The sequence below is a fragment of the Protopterus annectens genome, chromosome 1.part1 (assembly GCF_019279795.1).
Source record: "Protopterus annectens isolate FY-2018-M chromosome 1.part1, PAN1.0, whole genome shotgun sequence".
NCBI lineage: Eukaryota > Metazoa > Chordata > Ceratodontiformes > Protopteridae > Protopterus > Protopterus annectens.
The window spans coordinates 1,927,609,891-1,927,634,303 of record NC_056726.1 but is presented as its reverse complement, the minus strand read 5'-3'; positions in this window follow the sequence as shown (position 1 = coordinate 1,927,634,303).

Sequence of the window (24,413 nt, the reverse complement as noted above, 5' to 3'; positions counted from 1 at the left end):
TGTATGTGAGTAAAGTGAGGAAAGTTTTAGGTCCATAGGTTGCGAGCGAGTGTGCTATTCATTGTCTTAACTAATGCAAGAGCATACTGAGCACACCTACGTCTACCCACACCCATAGCAGTTGGTGGTTCCCCCTCTGACTCATTTGCCTGTGGCTGTGGTGGCATTGGTGGTGTGATATGTGCCCATTCCATTTGCTGATCCTGCTGCAACTGTTTCCTCAGAATTATGTTGTGTAGCATGGCATATACTGTGAAGAGTTCTGTTCATGTCTGTGCATTGTACTACAAGCCTCCACCAGATGCATCTAGGCACTGGAACCATGACATTAACAGGTCAAACACATGCTTTATGATATTTCTGGTCTGAGTGTGGCATTCTTCTGTGGGTGCATGCATTTCTGATGAGTGTCATCATCCACAGTTCCAGTGGATAGCCTGCATCCCTCAGGAGATGGCCCTATGGGATAAACCCCTTAGCAAACATCTGGTACAGTTGGGAGTTGTGCCAGATAAATGAGTCATGCTAACTGCCAGGGTTCTAGAAGATTGTCATTACACATGACTTGGCAATTGATAGAGTGGTAGCCCTTTCTGTTAATGTAGAGCCTACCATATTTCACAGGTGGTAGTTTCATTTCTACATGAGTGCAATATGTGGCACCCAGTACTGCAGGTAGTGTGCTACCTGGTAGAACTGTTGCATATTTCTGGCCCTTTCCTCTGAACTAAGGGGAAAATATATGTGCTCACTGGCATGTTGGAGCAAAGCATCCAGAAATTGGTGGAGGATCCAAGATACTGATGCCTGTGACACCCTCAGCATGTTCCCTGTTGGCCTCTGAAAGGTACCTGTAGCTAATATTCCAAGTTCTACACATACTTTAGTTTCCACTGGGATAGGTTCAGCTTGGTTGGATCTGAGTTGTCTTGTCCACCCTGTACCACTCTACAATTTCCATGTCATGTAGATTGTGATAAGCTAAACATAGCCTGCAAACTCTTCTCCTTCTTGGGCTAAGCCTATTGGTAGCAGCAGTAGCACTGGCTTCAACCTCTATTACATACAAATGGATTAAAGCAGCAACAGCCCTTAGCATTCTGTCTGTGTAGACTTTCCATGTCTGTACTCCAAAGGTTTTGACATTCACAGGAAAAACAGAAGGAAGTCTACATGGATGCTTTATAGCTTATTGAATAGCTCCACAGAGTTATATTGGTTGATTATCATGCAATGCAGCTGTTCATGCTTTAATTTGCATCTATGAAACACAGACAAAGACAGATGAAATCCATTAATAAACTATACCATTATAAAAAGGTAAATGTGTGGCTAGGCAAACTAACAGTGAGGAGAGTTGTATATGTTTGGAAAAGTGCAAAAATAATTTTTCTTCAGGACATATTTGTACAGAGGGGTACTGAACTTCACCAGGTATGCTCCCATTTTGTCATCTACATACTGCATATACTGGCATGTATTTAAGCATAATGTGAAGAAAAGCCTTTTACACTTTTATCTGTATGCATTAGTTAGAAATGTACTGATGGCATGGTCCTGTTTTTCAAGCCATTTCAGAGGTGCACATGATTGACAATACATGAAAATGGAATGTTGTGACATATATACAAATGTGTCAGGGACATGTCCTTTGATAGCACTATTAACATTTCAAAGAGGTTTTGTTAGCAAAATGGATAATTTGGTTGATCTTTTAGTAGGGGAAAGGCAAGTATGACTTACTGTTATGGCACAAACAGGAATGGACTGTACTTTTGTGGATAGCAAAGGTAACTTACTGTCATGGCTCAAATTGCTCTTGTTACTCTCCTTGTTTTGCATCCTGCCTGTTGTTAGTATTTCAGATTGCTAGACTGTTTTATGTTTCTCCAGTGGGTAATACTGACCTGCTACCTTTTCTGTTTTATCTGGAAACAGTTATTTTGTAGTTATGTGATACTTATGTGTATTATACTTCTGTTGTCTTTTAGGACACCTACAAGTATATCACTCAAGCTTGTCAAACCATGGAGACACCCCCCTTCACTGATGCTAAAAATCAAGTCATAGTCGATGGGTTTCAGCAAAGTTATGCTTTACTCCTGGAAAAGGTTTGGGAAGTTATGGCCCATAGAATGTGAATATGGCAGCAGATTTTTGTATGATGTTAATGCTCTGGGTGGTCATAGCAGAACATATGGACAGGTGTGCCACAGGCCACTGACATGATAACATCTGCAAGTAGACAAGCAGCTGAAGTGGTCTGTGTCCAAATGGTTACAGGGCAGAGCCTGCCAGGGAATCACCACTAACTCCCAATGAAGAGTTCTTGGCCAATCTGAGAGAGCCACACAGCTCCCAGAAGAGTGCAGTACAGCAACTCCTGGTTGTAGGCACAATGCCTTTTGAGACAGCAAGCATGGTGGAGGAGTAGTTTACAGGTAAGCATTGATATGTCAGCAATTTAATACTGTTGCATATGTTATGCCCTCACTTATGAGGTGTGCAACGTAAAAGGCCTTCATTACCACTCTGGACACATGATGATCAAAGGTGAGATTGCCATCAACCTGCATCCCCAAATCTCTCATCACTGGGTTACAACATAGAGGGATATTATTAATGGTGTAATTTGCATGGACTTCTCCTTTGCTGAAAGGGATAATAGTGCATCATTATGGGTTAACTTTAAGTCTGTGGATTTGGCAGCAATCATTTATGTATGTAAACACATTTTTCGTCTATGTTGACATTGTTTGGAGTTCAATGATTGCGCCCAGTTTGCAGTCATCAGTGAACTTATTCAGCCACAGGCCATCTTTTTTCACCTGATTTTCTGAGGAATACATTCCAAACAGTAGGGGTCCCAGCACAGACCCTTGTGGAACACCACTGGTAACAGGTCAGCTGGTCTAGGTGGAATCCCCACCTATGACTGTATGCATTCTGTTGGTTAGCCAGTTGGCTAGCCATCTAATGATGTATGGGTTAATCCCCAGGTGGGTGAATTCTGCAATGATGCTTCAGTTGTCAATGATGTCAAAGCCCTTGGGCAAGTCGCGATATGCAGTATGTACTGATTTATGTTTAACAGGCATGATCTGCACTGTTGAATCCAAAGTGTATCAGGAGAACAGTTAGAAGGTCATCAATGTCCTTGTTGATAAGTTCCAAGATAATTCTTTCTATGGCCTTATAGACAAGGCTGGCCAGGCTTGTGAATGTATAGTTCCCTGGGTTGGTTGAGAGACCCCCTTTGTGGAAGGGCATTATGGTTGCTGTTTTCCCCTCTTCTGGGACAAAACTAGCACTTTGACTGTGGCTGAAGAGAGTACCCAGCGGTTATGCTAACTCTTGCTTTAGACTGTTTAGTAAGCAGCCTGGGATATTATTCAGTCCCATACAGGTTGTGTTTTTTGGCATTGATGAGTTTAGTTATGACCAGTTATTTGTAGATAACAGGTAGGAAACTGCTGACATGTATGCTGTATGGTATGATCAGTGGAGACAGGAGTGTTAAATTGTTGCCAAACCTGTCTGCTAACTGATTTGCTATGTCCTCAGGTTCAGTATGAGTGGTACTGTCCATTCTAAAGTTAGTGAAAAGCTGGGCCTTCCCTTTTACATTACAGATATAGCTAAAGAATGCCTTGTGATTATCCTTAGCAATGGATGTTAATTTTGTTTCATAATTAGCTTTGGAGAACTTTACACGATCTCTAATTTGCTTATTCAAGCTATAAAGGTCATTCTTCTGCTAAGACTGTTCCTCTTATTCCTGGACATCAGTTTCTTTCTCTTGTTGTATAATCTATTTATTGTATATGCATACCAGGGAAGCTTTTTTTTTCATGAGCAAGTTTTGATCCTTTCTGGCACAGCAAGGTCTATACACTTGTAAAGGTGTTTATATAGGGCATTTGTGTACACCTCTGTATAAGAGTCTGTACTGTCAGTGGTGGCAGTGGGTTTGAATCTATATATGCTGTGAAGGCTGCCAGCCTAGCTAGATAGAATTTTGTAGATAATTGTGTCATTTGTAAATATTAATATAAGCCACAGGCTTGTTCTCTTAAATGTAAGAAAATTGTGTTAAATATTGAACGTTTAAAATGTAAGAACAGTGCACTCTGCTGGAAGAAAGCTGATAAGTCAAACATTGTATGATTGTTTAATCTCAAACTTGGAGCAGTGATGTCTGGACCAGCAGATTCTATCTATTGTTTTGAGACCAGAGTTAATTGCTAGATTTTACATATATAATGTCTTTAATTGCTGTAGTTTCCTAACCAGGTGCAAGATCAAAGATATGTTAAACTCTGAGTTTGTGTTAGCCTGGGAACCAGAGAAGAATGAAGTAATCTAAAATGAGTCAGCATTGATGTACTTTCAATTTAAAAGACTGCCTCAGAGAGAGAGAGAGAGAGAGCATTTTTGGATTTTATCTAAAGCTGACAACAACTCATAAGTACTCTACTTTTGCTCTATATGTAAGTTTATTTAGAACCGTGATTGCTCTTAAAAAATAGTAGGTTTAGTCTAGCTGTTTTCTATATTTATGTCAGAACTACTCTACAGTATTATTTTAAGCATTTTGCTGTGATGTCTGAACTCTGGACTAGCACTGTGTAGTAAGAAGTATTGTCTTGTGTTTTTATTATTCATTATTAAATATTTTTAAACCTTTCAACTGTGGCTGTTTTGTGTAGAGATAATTTAAGTTCTATAGTGCATTGTGTATATATATATATATATATATATATATATATATATATATATATATATATATATATATATATATATAGTGATACTGTACAAAGCCACTCAAATAAGCCTTAAAGGTTCTGGCCACACTTACTAACTGGATAATAATATTGCACAGTAATAATTGGACAGCTTTTTGGAAGGGCCTTATTGGTAGCTGACAAATAGGGGTTCTGGTGGCAGTGGATTACTTCCTTATAGCCTGGACAGAAGGAGCACAACTAGTGAACCTGTGCCAGCCTTTCCTGAAGTGTCTGGACAGGAACACAAAACACTGGTTGGACAGAGGGAGTGCTAGGAGGACTTGGCTTGGAACCCTGGCTAAGGACTCTACTTTATAGCTGTGCCAGTGGGGAGTCTTATTGGGGACCTGGAGATAAAGGGAGAAATGAGCCCCAGACTGACTGTGTTCTCTGTGTGCTCTTCAGTAAAATTGTACTTTACTGTGTGTGTATTTGTTATCCTTCCCAATGTGGAAGCCCCTCACTGGTGTTAGTGGTGAGAATTGATGCTCCTTGATTACCGAGCCAGTGCACGGGCATCACATATTAATTGGTTGGCAGTGGTGGGATATCCACACCACATATTAATTGGTTGGCAATTGGCTTGTAGTGGTGTAGACAGTTAATCCCTGTAGCTTGTGTACAGTGATCTATGAAGGTGTTTTTACTTTAATCAGCCATGCAGTGAATATTCAGAGTTCAGATCACAACTGTTTTATTTCTATTGTTAGCTTAGTTAGTCAGGGAGAGCAGGCAAGCATGTCAGCAGAGGAGTATGGAAAGCTGACAAGGAGCCAGATGGCTGAGATGTGCCAGGCTAAGGGACTGGTGCATGGAAAAATGACTAAGGCAGACCTGATCACAGCATTGGTCACAGCTGCATGAGAAAACAGCAATCAGGAGAGCGATCAGACTGGCCGTGGAGATTTACAACACTCAGGGAATGGACAGCTCAAACTTTCTGCAGAGGACTTAAAAATTCATCTGGAGCTAAAAATACTTGAATTAGAGGCCAGGCATTTGGAAACAGAAACAGCAGAGAGACTGAGACATCTACAAGCTGAGGAGAATGAGAAACTGTTATGCCTGGAAGCTGAGGAAAAAGGAGAGGCAGAAGCAGCACAAAAAGGAGATGCTGACTCTTTGCCAAAGTCATAGAGGTAATGGAGAAGGGAGTAACTGGACCCCAGAAGCACAAAATGTCAGTACATTTCTTCCACAGTTTAGAGGGGGAAAATTTTGATAATTTAATTCATATGTTTGAGAGGGTATGTAAACACTATGATGTTTACCAAAGGCTCTGGGTACAGTTCCTGACCCCCTTACTCCATGGCAAAGATGAAACAGTGTTGTCTAAACATTCTGATCACATTTTCTTTGATTATACTGCTGTTAAGAATTGTCTGTTATAATTTAAGCTAACACCTGAAACTTATAGGAAAAAAGTTTCATGAGCATAGACACAAGGCAGAAAAAAAGTATGTGTGAATATGTTGCCGAACTGAGCATTTGTTTCCATAGGTGAGTGAGTGGATGTCATGTCACCACTTTTGAAGGGCTGGCAGACCTTTTGGTGAAGGAACAAACCCTTAGCTCTTTGCCTGAGGACATGATGATCTGGTTAGCTGATAGACAATGTGCTACTTCAGATGAGCTGGGTAAGAAGGGAGACCTGTACCTAGCAAGCAAGGCATTCCTGTAAAGGAAGGGGCCCCCAGTACTGCTCATGGGTCTAAAGGAACCTATGGTGGGAAGCTCAGATTGCCCCAACAGAATCTGCCAGTAGCAGGGGAAGCCACAAGTCCAAGTACACATCCAGGGCCTAGGTTGAATGTCTTGAATGCAACCAGTGGGGCCATGTGGCATATAGATGTCCACAGAGGCAAGGTGGGGAACACAAGGTGAGAGAGCCAGTAAGTGGAAAAGACAAAATGCTATTAGTAGGTTGTCTCGAGACAACAAGGTTTCTGAACTACCATCCTGCAGATGTCCTGATAGGGAAGGATTTGGATGAGATAGTACCATGTACTTATGCAGTTACATGCAGTCAGGTTAGGAGACAAACATGTGGGCACAGTAGCCTGTGGGAGACCCAGACAGACTGCATACTTGCAGCCAGGACTGGTGAGGTGGTTACTTCAGGGAGGGAGCTACTCTGTAGCAGTGAGATTGAAGGTGAGCCACAGCTACTTGTGAGTACTGATATTCCCTTGGACAACGTAGCTGCAAAGGTAGAGGTGAGTAGTAGTACCCAGGCTGACATTGAGGCACCACTGTCAGAGGATGCCAGACTTTTTGTGCAAGGGGAGCTGGAAGGGTTACAAAGAGAGAGTTGAGACAGGCTCAGCTCTCAGACCCTACATCGCAAGGCCTGAGGCAGGTAGCTAGGGAGGCACCTGATTCTCAAGGGAAGAGTGAATCTGTATACTGGGACACAGGGTTACTGTATAGAGAGTGGATCCCTGAGGGGGGCTAGAAGGTGAGAGGATGCAGCAGCTGGTAGTGCCTGGTGCCTACCGTCTGGTGCTTCTAGCCATAACACATGATATTCCCTTTGCAGGTCACATGGCCATAAAATGTACAAAGAGACATATTATGCAGAACTTCTATTGGCCTGGAATTTCCAGAGATGTAACATGGTACTGCAGGACCTGTCAGCAGTATCAAAAGGTAGACAAGGCAGAAGATAAGGTGAGAGCTCCTTTGATGCCTTTGCCTGTGATTGAGGAACCATTTCAGAGGGTAGCTATGGATATTTTGTGGCCTCTGAGTACCCCAAGTTCCACAGGGAAAAGGTATATCCTAGTGAGGGTAGATTATGCTACAGGATACCCTGAGCCAGTGGCTTTGTCCTACATTGAAGCAGAAAAGGTGGCAAATGCTTTATTAGAGATTTTCAGCAGGGTAGGTTTTGCTAAAGAAATGCTAACTGACAGAGGTGTCAATTTCATGTCAAACCTACTGGCTTGTCTGTGGAAGTACTGTGGGGTGAAGCACCTGAAGGCCACCCCTACCATCCCCAGACTAATGGTCTTGTTGAGAGGCTAAACTCTACAATCAAGTCCATGCTACAGGCATTTCCAGACCTGTTTAGGAGGGAGTGGGACAAATATCTGCCCTCTCTGTTGTTTGCTTACAGAGAGCCTCCCCAGGAATCCACAAGTTTTTCACCCTTGAGTAGCTGTATGGGCAAAGGGGAGTGGACCTCTAGATTTAATTCATGATGAGTAAGACGGTAAGTGTGAATCCCACAAGGAGTCCTTAGTGGCATATCTTCTAAACCTTAGGATAAGACTCAGGGAACTCATGGGCTTGGCCCAGGAGAACCTGGCAGAAGCCCAACAACAGAAAAAAGTATGGTATGACAGGAATGCTCGAGCGTATGTTATAGGGCAGCAGGTAATGGTTCTCATTCCTGTCATACACAACAAGCTGCAAGCAGCTTGGAATGGACCGTACAAGGTGGTAAGAAAGGTAAGTGATGTTAACTACATGGTAGAACTGCAAGGCAGGTGCAGGAGCGCAAATTGTACAATGTTAACATGATGAAACCTTATCATGATAGGGAGGCCCTTGTGCTGAGTATTTGCACTGGATTGCAGGAGGAGTCTGAAGGAGATCTGGTGACTGATCTCCTCAGTGAGACTCAGACTGACACCTCAGTGGTAGGGGTAGCAATGTCCCAGCAGATATCTCCTACCCAGATTTGAGAAATCCGAGCAGTGTTACAGCAGTTTGGGGATATGTTCATGAGTAACCAGGGTGAACCACCTGGTGCATCACCAGGTGGATACAGGACCCCAAAGGCCTATTAGGCACACCCCTTATAGGGTGCCTGAAAGAGTCAAAAAAACTCTGAGGGAGTAGATACAGGAAATGTTGGAACTAGGGGTAATTCAAGAGTCCAACAGTCCCTGTGCCTCCCCAGTGGTGCTCGTGCCAAAGAAGGTTGGCAGCACCAGGTACTGTGTGGACTACAGGAAATTAGTCACACAGAGTCAGATGCTTACCCCATGCCTAGGACAGATGAGGCCCTAGAGCAGCTGGTCAGGGCTAACTATCTTACCACCACTGATATTACCAAGGGTTACTGGCAGATGCCCTTGACTCCCAGTGCTAGATAGAGTTCAGCCTTTGTGACTCCCTTTGGCTTGTATGAGTTCACAAAGATGCCCTTTGGGGTAAAAAATGCCCCAGTGACTTTTCAGAGGCTGATAGATAATATCCTAGCAGGAGCAATAGGGTGTGGCCTTGCATACCTAGATGATATTGCCATCTACAGCCATTCCTGGCAAGAGTACCTTCAACATGACAGAGAGATGCTGAGACTACAGAGGACAGGGTTGACCATTAAGGCGAGCAAATGTCAGGTGGGTATGGCAGAGATCTGCTAGCTGGGACATAGAGAGGGGAATGGTAAGATCAGGCCAGAACCTGCCAAAGTGGAAGCCATTCAGGCATGGCCTGCACCTGTTACCACAAAGCAGGTGAGGACATTCTTAGGGACAGCAGGGTACTACAGAAAGTTTGTCATCAGTTATATCATCAACCACCTGACAGGCAGCTGACCATGACTTTCTCTTTGTACAACCTGGTGAGGGGGATATCTGTGTGTCTCACTATGGATTCAGCTATGACCTAGTCAATGGTTTTGAGATGTTTTACCTTAAGGACTTAATGGGTGAGAAACTGATACATTTATTTTTATGTGTAATGTATTCCATTAGGACTGTCATGAGTGCAGAAAGTTTGCATTTGCAAGGTCTTTGCTCTTTCTGTAAGCTTCTAATGAGTACCTCTGTGTATGTGGGTTTATGTGTTGTGCACTTGGTTTATTGAAGAGGTGAAGTGTGTGTGCTGATAACTTGTCTGATATAGATATAGATATATATATATGTATATATATATATATATATATATATATATATATATATATATATATATATATATATATATATATATATATTTTTTTTTTTTTTGCTAAATGAGAGAGACAGCATTTATTCTAGATTCATTGTATATTTGCATCTCTCATATATTGTATTGGTAAGTTTTATGAGTGCATGGTTATCACTATACATGAAGCAATAGAAGCCAAGATGTGTAAAAACACAAGTACCCTTATTAAGCATATTTAGATGATCGCTGTTAGCAGAGTTATTTTGTGAGCAGCAATAACTGGGCCTGTCTATGAAGGGCATAGGTGCCACTCCAAAGGCTGTAATAGGCTTCACTGTGTATGAAGCAGTGCTCCTCAATGGCCCTGTTCAATTGCAACCTTGACTACTTGTTGGATGATTGTACAGTCGCCTCTGAATTGGCACTTATGTCCCTCATGGACAGGAACAGTTTTTGCTACTCAGAAACATGGTCTGCTAAAAACAACCATCCAACTATGCTCAATAATGGTACTTCTGTTTTTACATAGATAAGCTTCTACACACCATAGTGCTATTAGTCTAGTAGCCTCATATGAACCTATGTGCCTATGCAGGCCTCACAACCTGTTGCCACCCACATGGCCTGCTGATGTCATCTACTATAAATTTGCCTGCATGCCTGTATAAATCAGAATTATGCCAAGTGTTAAGTACTGTACTCTGCAGCCTCTGTACTCACATAGATAGGGTCTCTGTTCTCATTGCTGTTGACTACGTGTGTGTGAGTGAGTGTGTGTGTGTGTGTGTGTGTGTGTGTGTGTGTGTGTGTGTGTGTGTGTGTGCATCTTAGGATAAGATGCCAGTATGATAGAGTGACTTATGATGTGCACAACATAAGCTTTCAAGTTTGGACACTTGGTGGTCAAAGTTTGGATTGCTATCTAAATGTGTTCCTAGTGCTTGTATCAGTGGGTTTTTGCATAGCAGGATTGTTGTTAATGCTGTGATTAACATTGAACTACACTTTTTCAGAGGGGCAACATTACAAGCACACATTTTTGCATTTATTTGTAGATCATGTGCCTTTGTCACCATTCAGTTGTGTGTATTAGCACCTCCCATGTTATCACCATTGGAAGACTCAAAGTTTGCACACAGTATACAGGAAACAACAAACTTGTTAAGCCAAAGGTCATATACATTAGCTTGAACTGTTGAGAAATACAGTTCACTCAATGAAAGGCTAAGCACAGATCCATGGTGTTTGCCACTGGTGACAGCTCTACTGGTACAGATTGATTCATCAATTGTCACATTATGTGTTCTGTCAGTGAGCAAATTGTTTACCCATCAACTAACATAAGGTTTAATCCCTAGTTGGGGATTTTATCAATGATACCCACATGTGTGATTGTGTCAAAACCCTAGGCCAGATAATAGGCAGTATACACTGTCTTACTTTGCTCCAGGCCTATCTTATGGAATCAATGTGCTGTGACAACATCACAGATCAGCTATGGCATGACCAAGCACATACACCTTCCTTATATCCTGTAATGCACAGTTCAACACACACTCCACATGGCCTATGTTCTCATACATGAGTGTACATCAACATGCATCCACCTGTGTTGGAGGGACAGCACCTGATGCATGCATGTGCAGAGACATCCTGACTCTTCTTGACTGTGAGGTAGACCAGCATGTTATCATGGACCTCTTCTATATGTATATTATAATATTACAGGTGCATGCATCAGACCTGTGTGAGTTGTTACTGCTACATCAGGTCAGTTACATGGCATGCATGATGACAAAAGTATCATCTTGGTGAAGGTATATGACAAAAAGTCACACTGTGGTATTCAGTCAACATTGTTATATGTAGCCATAAACAGCTATATCACCAAATGTTTAAACCACTGTATGACATACATGGCATCTCACTATGTTGAAATGTGTGATGTGACATATATGTCAGATCCAGTGTCAAGTCTGCTAGGCCCTTGCCTGCCAGCTAGTGAAGTGATGGACATCACAGATGAAATACACATGCTGTGTCCAAACAGTTACCTGAAGAACTACAACTTGTGGGCAATCATTGAATGCAACTGTGATAGTCGTATAATACAGACAGTATCAACACATACCAGAGACTACTGCCACAGCCATGGCAACACCTCCATTGACAAGACACATAGAGGGATGTGGTAAATCAGGAAACAGACACAACACCCAAGACATCACACCCTATAATCAGACCAATAGATATGTGACCTGTGACCTTGGGTAGATGGTAAGTGGTACATCTACCAGCACGTGGTCACAGTGCTGACTACTCCCTTGACTGCAACACAAGTACTGGGTATGTGAAAGACATGCACATCAGAGGGCATACTAACATTATGGTTACCAACCTTTATCACACCAATAACTGAGTACAATACACCCTTCTCCATGTACCTCACTACACATGTTTTAGTGATATGTTACTGAAGTGTATGATCTTTGTCACAATGCACTGTTTATTGTCCATACCTAGGTATTATTTCTGTGGAACATACATGACTGTCTGATGGTGCGGAACAGCAATCAAATCATTACACCAGATGCATGTGTGCTACCTGATCACGTTATGCACACACTGCATACATAGGTGTTTGACAACATTAATATCATGTATATTATTTGTGACAGTGTGAGTTGTGTCATTGATATATGTCATGCACACAATGCAACTAGCCTGTAGTGTTCATACTGTCATGTACTGGCAGATCAGCATCCCTCCTAACACCTCCTGAAATTATTACAGTACCAAGACACTGTGTTTGGTTGCCCTCATAGAGTGTTGATGTATCATACTAGTTGTCCAGTGTGTGTGCATGCTGATCTGTTATTACTCTACATCACATATGTTATGTCAGAGGCATGGGATTAGTGGTGGCATTATTCAGATATTGCCCATGATTGCAGTTGGTTCTTGTAATGTTTGCCATGGTCCTTTACCTGTGGCCACCATGGTGGAAACCTCTGTTGAGAGTACTCTCATATTCAGGTATATCAGTTTGCACAGCTTCCAAGTATGCACACTACTTCAATTGTATGTCAGATCCCTGCTATATATTCTCTTCATTATTCATGTAAGGATGCTTATCTCACACACATATCCTCCCCATTGTTATGTCACCTTGAGTGCCAGTCACAAGCAACACATTTTCACTGTACAGTCCATACTGTGCCATATAGATATGTGCTTGGTGTTGCTGCTACAACCATCTTCCATTGACATGCCCTCCTCTGCTGTATATGTGAGTGTTTCACCTGTACTCTTTCCTTGTGATCATTCCTCCAATTCATCTGTGTGTCCCTATTCAATACACACATTTCTCCTGAGTGATCATTTTACATGGCAGTCCCATGGCTTGTTACAGATCATTAACACAGCTTTGGTACAGAATGCCAGGAATGGGATATCACAATACGCTGCATTGTAGGTACACTGTCCTGTACTGTGTTTGGTCCATATGCTTCACATTCATACCTCTCAACTGTCCAGATATTCCCAGGATGTCCAGATGTTTTCCTTATAAAATATGTGGCTTTATGCCATATCACTGGGATGATGTCTGTACTGCTGTGACTCAATATTACAGACATTTGGGTGCATACTCTCAAATGTTCTGGTCTGTGTAGAACGTCCATTTTGTGTCTCATATTGATTTTTAAACTCCCTGCTCTTCAGAAAGTTCATGCTATTGTACAACCAATATATTCTATCATCTTCATATATTTGGATGTGGAATATTAACAGTTTGTCCCTATTTCTGGAAGTTTGTCCCCCATTTTCATGGCTTTGTCAACGTTTCCCGCACTAAGATGTTGAGAGTGTTACATTCTAATACATTCCTATGTGACATCTATGGTCAAATATGTCCATATGACTGTTTATTTGTCTTGTCATTAAGTTGGCCCCTGTGCAGATATGTTGCACTAACAGAATGACAGCTATTTGTAAGGGTCTATATCACTTCAAGAAAACAGTAGAAGTTCGAACACCATATGTTCGAACTTTTAACCTAGAAGTGCAAAACAATTGAAGGCTTAGAACAGTGATTTTTTTTCCCAGGGAAACAAATTGCTGTCCCAAGAAACACACGCACAACACAAGCACACCAAAACAACAGCAATCCTTACACATACACTTAAAATCCTACATCTAACCCTACACTAAACTGTACATACACTACTATCTATCCACTTACCTTAACCCAAACCCGCTAAACTGTACATACACTACTATCTATCCACTTACCTTAACCCAAACCCTAACCTTAAGGTCCGTCACTATCGCACAATCACATGACCCGTGCCCTAACTCTAAAGTCTGTCACTATCGCACACCCACCTCACCTGCGCCCTAACCCTAACTCACCTAACTTGTGCCCTAACCCTAACTCACCTATCTCGCCCTAACCCTAAAGTCTGTTACTATCGCACACCCACCTCACCCGTGCCCTAACCCTAACTCACCTAATCCGTGCCCTAACCCTAACGTCCGCACAGTAGCACACTTACCTGAACCTGACCTGAAACATTCCACCACAGTGCTGAAAATCATGAAGCTGCAGAAACGGTCAACTGACTTCTTTCCTAGAGAAAGAATTTGTTGTTCCGCGGCTTCGCGATAATAAGTTTTCAAACTTCACAGTTCACAGGGGTTGGCAGGGTGGCCTAATGGTTAAGGTGTTTGTCTTACAAACACAAGGTGTAGGGTTGGAGTCTCACAAGAGATAATTGGCTAGGCCTAAAATGGCTCGCAAGGGCAGTTAGTTTAGTACAAACCTATGAACATATGGTGTTCAAACTGCTGAAGTTTCGTCAAACTGATAGGAGCCCTATTTGTACAGTTAACTGTACAGATTTTTTCAGAATGTCCAGATTTTGCCTTATATTTTTGGAATATCTCTCATGCAATTGTAGTTTACTGGCAAATCATTAGTAAATTATTGATGGTTGACGTCAGACTTTATACCCTTTAGAAAAGTCATGTGTATGCAAATCTTGTCTCTATTGACTTCTTACATTTTTAAGAGAAATATTTAATACATGTGTCCTTAGTTTGCATCCTTTGTCCACACTTTATTTATGGCTTTTGGCTATATTTCTTACTCACTTCAAAAGTATGTGTACAGCACTGGTGATCATGGTGGCATTCCATGCAAATCCTCAGATCGTATATGCTCTCCTTTATACAGAATAGATATCCATATTCTTTGACAAGGTTTTGTGGCCAGCAGTACTGGTGCAAGCTTTGAAATCTAGCTTAGGTGCACCATGCCTCATTAATGTGCATTACATGCTGCCGTACGCAGAGTGCCGTCACGGTCACATGTATACTTCATGTAGGGTCTAAGCTAACCCTACACAGAGTTTATTGATCCAGGGTTGTATCTTTCAGACCTAATTTTTTTATCTGAGGCATTCTACTGTCTATATGCAGCTGACCTGAAATTGGTAAACTGATTACATGTGTTAAATATAAGGCAAGCCTGCAAAGGAACTTGACTAAATTGACCATTTGGGCACAGGAGAATAATATGTTGATAAATGCATGATAAACTAAGCATATGAGATTTGGGAGAAATAAATTGAAAGGTGAATATTTAATACAGCACATAGTGATTAAACTGTAGACTCATTTAAGGACCTGGGTATATAGGTAGATCCAGCATTGTGTTTTTCTAATAATATTAAGCAGTTGGTTAATGATAGTAGTAGAACTATAGATTATTTAAAAATACTTATAAAGTCTAGGAAATCAGAAATGATGACGTCATTCCCCAGGATTCACTAATCCTCTGTGTAAGACTAAATTAGTCTTACATGAAAACGCCAGTCTAAGAGTAAGACGGCAGTGCGCCATGCATATTAATGAGGGTGCTCTGCCTCAACTCTAAGGCTAACATGGAGTGTGCATGGGGCATGTTGGACTGCCGAGTAGTCCAAAAATCTGCGGCCCTGCAAGCCTCACAATCAGGAAATGTCAACTGACATGAGCGAGTCTGCTCAAATGTGTTCATACCCAACACTACACTCCCCCACATTCTAAACCCCTGTACAATTATAAAATGTAAAACTTTTATTTATTTACTTTTTTTATTCCCGATATAGCTGCCCGTATTTGCGCGTGTTTGTGCGGTTTGCCCATTGCTTAGCTACAGTTAGCAGTTTAGACATCGAAGAGGATAATAAGAAACCTATATGCAAATTAAGCAAAATAGCGATAGAGTAGTGGCAGAGCCATCGCACAAAGAGGAGGCATTCCCGGTTCGAGTCCCACCACTCCTCTTTCTATTTTCTGTTGGAAATCTGTATATAAAGATAATTCCTGACATTTATTATTTAAATTTTTGTAAAAAGCATTGGAATGGCCTATGCAGTAGTGAAAGAATTTTGTATACATATATATACATATATATATATATACATATATATATATATATATATATATATATATATATATATATATATATATATATATATATATATATATATATATATATATATATATATATATAAAGGTGAAATGGTTATGCATACTGATGGATGCATAAGTAATGTATCTTAAGCAATGTGAAGCACTGCCTATGCAAAGTTTACCAGTATTAAGCAAATCTGAATATAATTGCTTATAGCTGAGCACTGCTTTAACTAGCACAATAGCTTTGTGCAGAGCTGTGCATCATGCAAACTTGCGCAAACAGAACATGTTTGCGCATAGCTGTGCATCGCGCTAACCAGCGCAACATCAGGCAATGACGAGCAACATAGAGCAATGTAGAGCAACTCCAGGCAATGTAGAGCAATGTAGAGCAACTCCAGGCAAGGTCGAGCAACGTAGAGCAACATCGGGCAAAGTTGAGCAAAGTCAGCTAAACACACCCACACCTCCTAGCCAGTCTGGCCAGTAATAAAATAAAAAGCAATGACAGGCCTCGAACCCGGGACACTGTGCACCATAATCACAGTACTGAACCACTAAGCCATGACAGCTTTTCATAAGCATGGACTTTCAACACACACATACATATCAATGGAAGTTTACCCATTGCTAAGCAGGTGTGCCTTTAGCTGAGTTTTTCAAAACTGGCCAATCACAAATAAGTGCGGGAAATGCTGCATATTTAAGCTCCATAGGTGGGAGTACTTGCCATAACTGGTTGTAGCTCCCATCTGCAGGCAGCAATGGCCGGTGCTGAAGAGGGCACTCGTTTTCGAGCACAACATTGGGGCATTGAGGAGTCAAAAGTAATGGTTTGGCTCCTTGCCCATAATCGTGATGACAAACTCCTGCGGGGCCAGTACCAGGGCACCCAGTACAAAGCAGAAACCTGGGACCCTCTAGCTCATGAACTCACCAGTGCTACAGGTGTCCCTCAGACTGGTGAGCAGGTCAGATACTACCACGCAGACCTGAAGAGACGCAAAGCAGATCAACTGGATTAGTGGATCCAGGAGGCCCGTGAGATGGAAAATGCCACACTACTGAGTAAGTAGCCATGGAATTAAGTATATAAGAATTGCTATTCTAGTGTATACTATGGATAAGTATGTCTCAATATCAAAGTAAGTAAAATTGTACTACAAAGGGCATTATTTATGCAATAAAATGTTCATGTAAATATTTTTATATAGGTGAAAGTAAGAGAAGTTTAAGTGAAAGAATTAAAGAGCATGTTAGGGATATAAAAAACAAAAAAGCAGTTAGCCCTGTGGCAGAACATTTTAATTCAGTACATAATGGGGTAATTGATAGTTTAGCAGTTACTATTTTGGAACATGATTCTGTATATTTTTCTAATGATGAATTTTTGAAGTATTAACTAAGAAAAAAAGAGTCTATTTTTATAATGAAATATAATATTTTACAGTCCATTGGGCTAAATAAGGAATGCCATTGGAAAAGTTTTATTTAACTTTTGTTATGTTATTTTAATTGATGTTAATGCTGCTTTAAGATTTTAATTAATTAATTGACTGAATGTGTTAAGAAGAAGTTATAAATTGGTATGCTGTGTGTAGGCACTTTACTCTGTAAAGGCTGTTTTGGCCGAGGTGCTAGGAGAACATCGTTTTTTTCTGGATTATTTGAAATTTATTGCTGCTATTTTTATTGTGCTTTTCCACTATTTTACTTGCTGTGGAATTAAAAGGTTATTTATTTGGAACTGAAGTCATTGGTTTTTTGGACGTGGTAATACAACTTTTTCGTTTTGGTGGTTTTTGTATGTCTCAATATCACTTCATTTACTTCACAGCTGCAGGTGTCCGTGCTGCGAATCAGCAAGCCTATGCAGATAGACTGCTAAGGCTGCGCCACCAGGCAGGTTAGTAATTATTCTGCTTGTGCTGTTATGTAAAATAAATGAGAGAGCCTGAAAAAAGTGTTTAAACACAATAAATAAAGATATAATAATTCTTTAATAATTGTTCTGCATGTACTGTTATATAAAATAAATGAAAGAGCCTCTAGAAAAGTGTTTTAAGTCTTTAATAAAGGTATAATTCCTGGAGTATGTCTGTGTCATTTTCTTTGATATGTTGTTGTACTCTTGCATTATAGAAATAGTACTGTTGTATTAAGCACTGTTAACACACAGTTGGGTAGGCCCATATAAAGTGGATGAAGGGAGTGCCAGCAGCTTTTAAGCATATTTACAGTCCTCAACTGTTGGTTCATGCCCAGCATGTACAGGTTAATCTGGCACATGAGTAGCTTGGTATTGTGTTCCCCAGAAATGTCATTGTGCTGGCAGAAATGTAGGGAGCTGTTAACATATAACTAATAATTTCACCTAAACATATCTAGATAAGTATAGGAAAATAGAGCTGTCAGTGTACCATCTCAGCAGTAGTGTGTCTGAGCAACTCACAAAATATGTAGCAATAACATCTGCATCTCGGACAGTTTGTATGTCAGATACAGCCCATGTATATAAAGATCTAGCAAAACCCATTTCTCAATTTAAGGACAATTGGGTAGTGTAATAATACATGTAGGGGACATATAACTGCAGTTAAAAAGAATGTAGTGTAAACTAGAAGGATATATAAGTTGTTAATGAAGCTATCATTTTCCACCCTACTGTATGTGCATAAAAATGCAATTCCACACCTCAATGGGTATGTCTAATCTCGAAACATTTGTTGGACATATGTCCTATTGGTTTATAAATGTCTGCATTCATTTCGATGCATGTGCCCTGTTCAAATACCAGAATATTGGTGGCCTGTTGCCATCAATTAAACCTGCATGCTGTTGTAATGTCCACTTTTCTTCTATATATGCATGTGTCATGCTTGCTGTTCAACTGTTGGAACTCTGGTGTGTTGGGTTAATGGGAATAATTTTGCATGCTGTTATAACTAATTGGGAATGCTGTTGACTGTTACTAACCCATATTTTCATTAAATCCTCCTAAACATAGAATGTATGGGAAGGCCGGTCCCAGTGGACCCACCTGTCCCACCTCAGCTGGCGATGGCACCTGGCACCAGCAGGCCAGGTGCACAGCCTGGGACCTCCTCCTCCATTGGCTCTATGCCACCTTCGGGTGGAAGCACTGCAGGGGATGGGGCTTATCCACCCCCATGCAAGCGTGGGTGGAGGAGGGCCACCTATCACCCTCCGAACTGTCCGGGCTGTGGTGCATAGGGAGATCGAGCGTTCCATCGCTGATCCTCTACGCCAGCTTGAGGCATGAGTAGAGTGACTCATGGGTGAGCCTGCCTCTCCTATGCAGCCCCCAGCACAGCCACCCTCTGGGCTGTGAAGGTACAGTTTTGAATGCCCATGGGTGGGGATCTCAGTTCCACTGTTGCCATCTGTGGGCTCATGGGTTTGCAATTTCCAAACATTCTTCTCCGTCAATGGTGTTCACCCACCACAAGTGTCATATTCCACCCCTGTATGCATCTTGTTTGTCTTGTCTGTTTACCTCCCCAATCTGCCTCCCCAAATATACCTACTTCCCCTACCCCCCATTCCACTCTCACCTGAAAAAAAAAAGAAAAAAAGGGCAATCTGCTCCCCCCAAAAAATTACGCCCCATACATAGCTGCCCATTTTGCACACATGTCCGCTGGACACATAAACTGATATTTAATTGGCAGTACAACATCCTTTGTTGTCCTCACCCCTCTCACAGGGGTTGAAGTTTTCATATTTCTCTCCAAATTTATTGTATATGCACAGCTGTTGCTGCTAAAGAAATGGGCAGCTATGAACCTTCCCTACACCCGTCCTGCACATCCCGAGCTGTTTTCCCTACAGTCTTTCTCTCTTTGTGCCCCTTTTTAACCACTTTCCTATCTCCCCATTTTCTTTTCTTTCAAAGAAATGAGCACGGGGGTTAGCGGGAGTAAACCCTATTAAGCAGTAGTTAGCGGGTTTGCGCGGGTGTGCACTTGTTTGCTCTTAGCTAAGCATCGCACAAACCCACGCAAACCCACTTTCAACTGCTTAAAAGTGCCTTAGTCACTCTGTATGTCAGGGCCCTTGTTCTGCTTAGCAGCAAAATAAAACACCTCTGTCAGTCACGAACCCCGGACTTTATACACACTAAACTGCATGAAGTACCACTAAGCCACGGTAGACATGCAACAAGCTGGTGCTGAAATAAATATATCATGCATCAGAATGAGTAAATGTAAAGGAAAAATAGGAATGCCATAACACAAATCTTGTTTTGTGGATCTTTACCAGCAGTTGTTGTGGAATTGCATAACATGACTGTGAAAAAAGAAGCAGCCATTCTAGCAGGAAATAATGTTACAACAGCACTTTACAACCCCCAAACAGTATTATAGCAGGACAAACACTGGCATATCTGATTAGGGCAGAGGCCATACTTCCCAGCTGTGACTAATTTTCAGGGATGTCCCTGATTTTGAAACAAATTTTAGCTGTGTCCCTCTGAATCCCTCTGAAAAGTATGGACGTTAGGCAGAAAGGTGGAGAATTACACTTAATGAATAATGACAATAAGTAAGAGTTGGACACAGCTTGTACTTCAGAAAAGGTGTATTAATCCATATGCACTGGTTCTCTCAAAGTCTCAACATAATGTCTCGAATATTTTAAAGGTGTACCTCACTTTTACCTACTTTTCCCTGAGTCTGTTCAAATATGTACCTGGGTGTTTGTGGGACCTGGCAGAGGCAGAAACACACAGACATATCAGCTTTTCTGCTGTTACACACTGTGCAAATAGCTTTGGAAGGAGTTCCAGAAGCATACTCTTATGTAGGAGTACAACACTGAAATACCAAAGGATGTAGCCATGTACTGGTAGCAACCAACTGTGACAATGCCATTGTTCCAGTGCTGAAAAGACCGGTGTGGTGCACAAACAAAGAATAACAGGCTAACCTCTGGCTACCATCTGGATAGTTCCACAGTTGGGAGCTACGCAGACAGACTACTTGCCTTGATAAACTAACAGGTACACAGCAACCCTTTAAGTTCAGCAAGATAAAATTCACACAATAATACATAATGCTCTCTGTACTTCTGCACCCCTACCCAAATGTACAATATACCTGTGTGTTCAGGGTCTACCAAGAATGTAGGTAGGCATACTCAGTACTGAAATGTGTCCAGTTTTCTTTAGCAGCCTGTGCTAATGTCAACACTAAAAAAGCACAAACTGTTCAGAAGTGGGTAAATTAATATTCACAGTATAGGAGTTCACAAACAGTTCATGTGCCAAAAGAATACATCTCAATAACGACTTTTGTATGGCAGTAAATTGTATAATTAGAAAAGAAAGTACATACTCCCATGTATCTTGTGTTAGCATTTGGAGGTGTGAGTACAATTCTACACTGACAAGTGTGTACTGGAAGCAGCAACATTCAGGTCTGAGTACAACATTCAAATCACTGGCTACACCCTTGGCTTCAGATATAAGAACTATACCAACCTTCTTACCTAAACAACAATGTCCACAGCAAACAAGCATGATCCCCATTTTGGAAAGCTGAAAGGGCTATGCCTACCTGAGTTAGCAATTTATAGCATTTGGTTGCTATGACAGTGTTTACTACAATTACCACACAGCAGGCTGCATGCAATTAGCAAATGGTGGCCACCAATTGGTGCAGAGGCCATCACATGCACATGTGCAAATACCTATAAAAGCAGGCTGTAATTGCTGCCCACAAACTCAATCACTCTATTGCAGAGACTGAGAGAGAGAGAGAGACAGAGAGAGAGAGAGAGAGAGAGAGAGAGAAAGAGAGAGAGAGAGACAGTGAAAAGCAAAAGGAAAACGGAAAATAAATAATACCAACTCATACAAAGGAAAGGTATGTAACAGATATGTATTTACTGGCATGTAGTAGATGTTTTTGAAGAGTACTCTGCATAATGTGAACCATTCATATGTGCCAGCAGTATGTATCTATGCACAGTTGTCCTGCTTAACTACTGCCATGGACAATTCAGTGTGTAGCTGTGTGCAGTGGGACATAACTGTGAAATATGTAGCTCAGCATTAAATGTCAAACATCTGATCCACGTTATCTGTGTTCTGTACAGTAGTGTGGACAATGGCTGTTTGTGGGATTAGCGCAAACATTTATATAAACATGGTTGTGACAGAGTAACACATGCATGGTAGTCATATTAAAGTTTAGCTTAGCATTGACAACTGCTGTACCAGGCTAGTATGCTAATCTAGCATTTGTAACTATATATACCCCCTTTAATGTTACTGAGTGTTCACATGTGGCACCTGTTCATGTTGCAGCAAGGCCCAACAGTTCAGCTGTGAGGTCCAGGGACTTACAACAGTGTGGACCTTGTGTGTGTATGGCACACACAAATGGAGATATATATATGTGTCATATATATTAACATCTGTATATGTGCATAGAGCAAGGGACATATTGCAACTGTTTGTGAAGGGTGGACATATATATGTTGGTGAAGGTTGTTATGTGCATATTTGTATGTAGGTTTTAGTGTGTGACAAACAAGACAGCATACAGTGCTGGTATATGATATGTGGTGGTTAAACACTGTGTGTGTTTTCTTCAGTTTGCAATGTTGCAGCCAGTGAGGCCTGCTACAGCTACCTGGGCTGAGAACACTTTCAATGTGTTTCTCACAAGACTGTGCAATATTATTACATTAATGTATAACCGAAAAAGACCAAAAACCACTTAAATGAAAAAGAAGCAAGTGGAGTGGTAGGAGAAAGCTAGTAAAAAGCTAATAAAATTTGCGTTATCGTCACTGCAACAAATCCGTTTATTTGGTAAGCGCTTTTGGTGGTACAAATAATCCACCTTCTTCAGATCAAGAGCAACCTCCAACAATGCATATATATATATATATATATATATATACTCCTGTTACTCAATTAGTTAATAATTTACCCTATAAAATCAATCAATTAATCAATGAATAAATGAAATACATTATTTAAATAACTAATGATAATAATAAAAATCTCTCTTGATAAACAAACAATGTTAACATGCTATAAACCATGTTAAACTCACAAAACTTTTTTTTAAAAATATATATCAAATTGAATTACATAATGAATGCTACTAGGAATTAATTAGAAAAATCTACAGTGGTCAATATTACATTTGATAACCTTACCAGAGATGGCACAAAAAATTTTATTAATAAACAAATAGTAATAAATAATATAACATCCTGAAGAGAATGCAAGAACCTATATATATATTTTATGTGTATATGTAAATATAAATGTAAAAATTGTAACATATGAATTTATATTATCAATTAAAATAAATGTAGTAACTACATGCTAGTCACAAACAACTATCTAAACATTATTGAAATACTATATAGATAAAAATTGATATATGAATAAAAACTGGTTAATTGTGCATACCTTAATTAAAACACCATATGTATATTATGTTAGTAAACTTATATATGAAATTAATAGTTTATCGATTTAATGCTTTCAATTCTAAAACACTTTTAATGGAAACATAATCATTTAAACCGGGAAAGATATATGCAGCAGTTTGAATTTGCCAATACAACTCATTCTGTTCTAATACAAGTTGCCAAGGCCCCCCTCTCAGATCTAAAGATGTCTGATGTACAACTAAAAATAAAAACTCATGAGTTGGGAATTGCAAAATATGTCTAGCAAGAGCATTGTTGACATCCCCTTTACTAACTGCATAGTAGTGCTCGTATATTCTCTCTTAGTTTCCGCTCGGTCTTCCCTATATAAAATGAGGGACAAACTTGACAGCATGCTACATACATAACAGCTTTAGACTCACAATTAAAGGAGCCGTTAATTGTGTACTCCTTGAGATTAATGTTAACAATAGTAGTCACCTGGATGTACTTGCATTGTGTGCAATGCCCGCATTTGCACATAGCTTTATATGTCTGTTGGTTCTGTCCTTGATTATTTTTCTTACACTTCTCCAACATATTCTTAAGATTCAGACCTCTCCTAAAAGTAAAGTGAGGTCTGATGCCTAGCTTAGTACAGATAGATGGTTCTTCCAAAATAACTGCCCAATTTTTAATAAAAATCTCCTTGACTCTTATAGTATTAGATGAAAAAGTGGACAAGAAACTGAGATGTAATGGTTTGTCTTCCTCGACAATTGTATCATTCTGTCGTGTAATTAGACTAATATTAAAAGCAACATCATCCGCATGAGCCCTACTGGACAAAATTGGTTTAAACAAATCAAT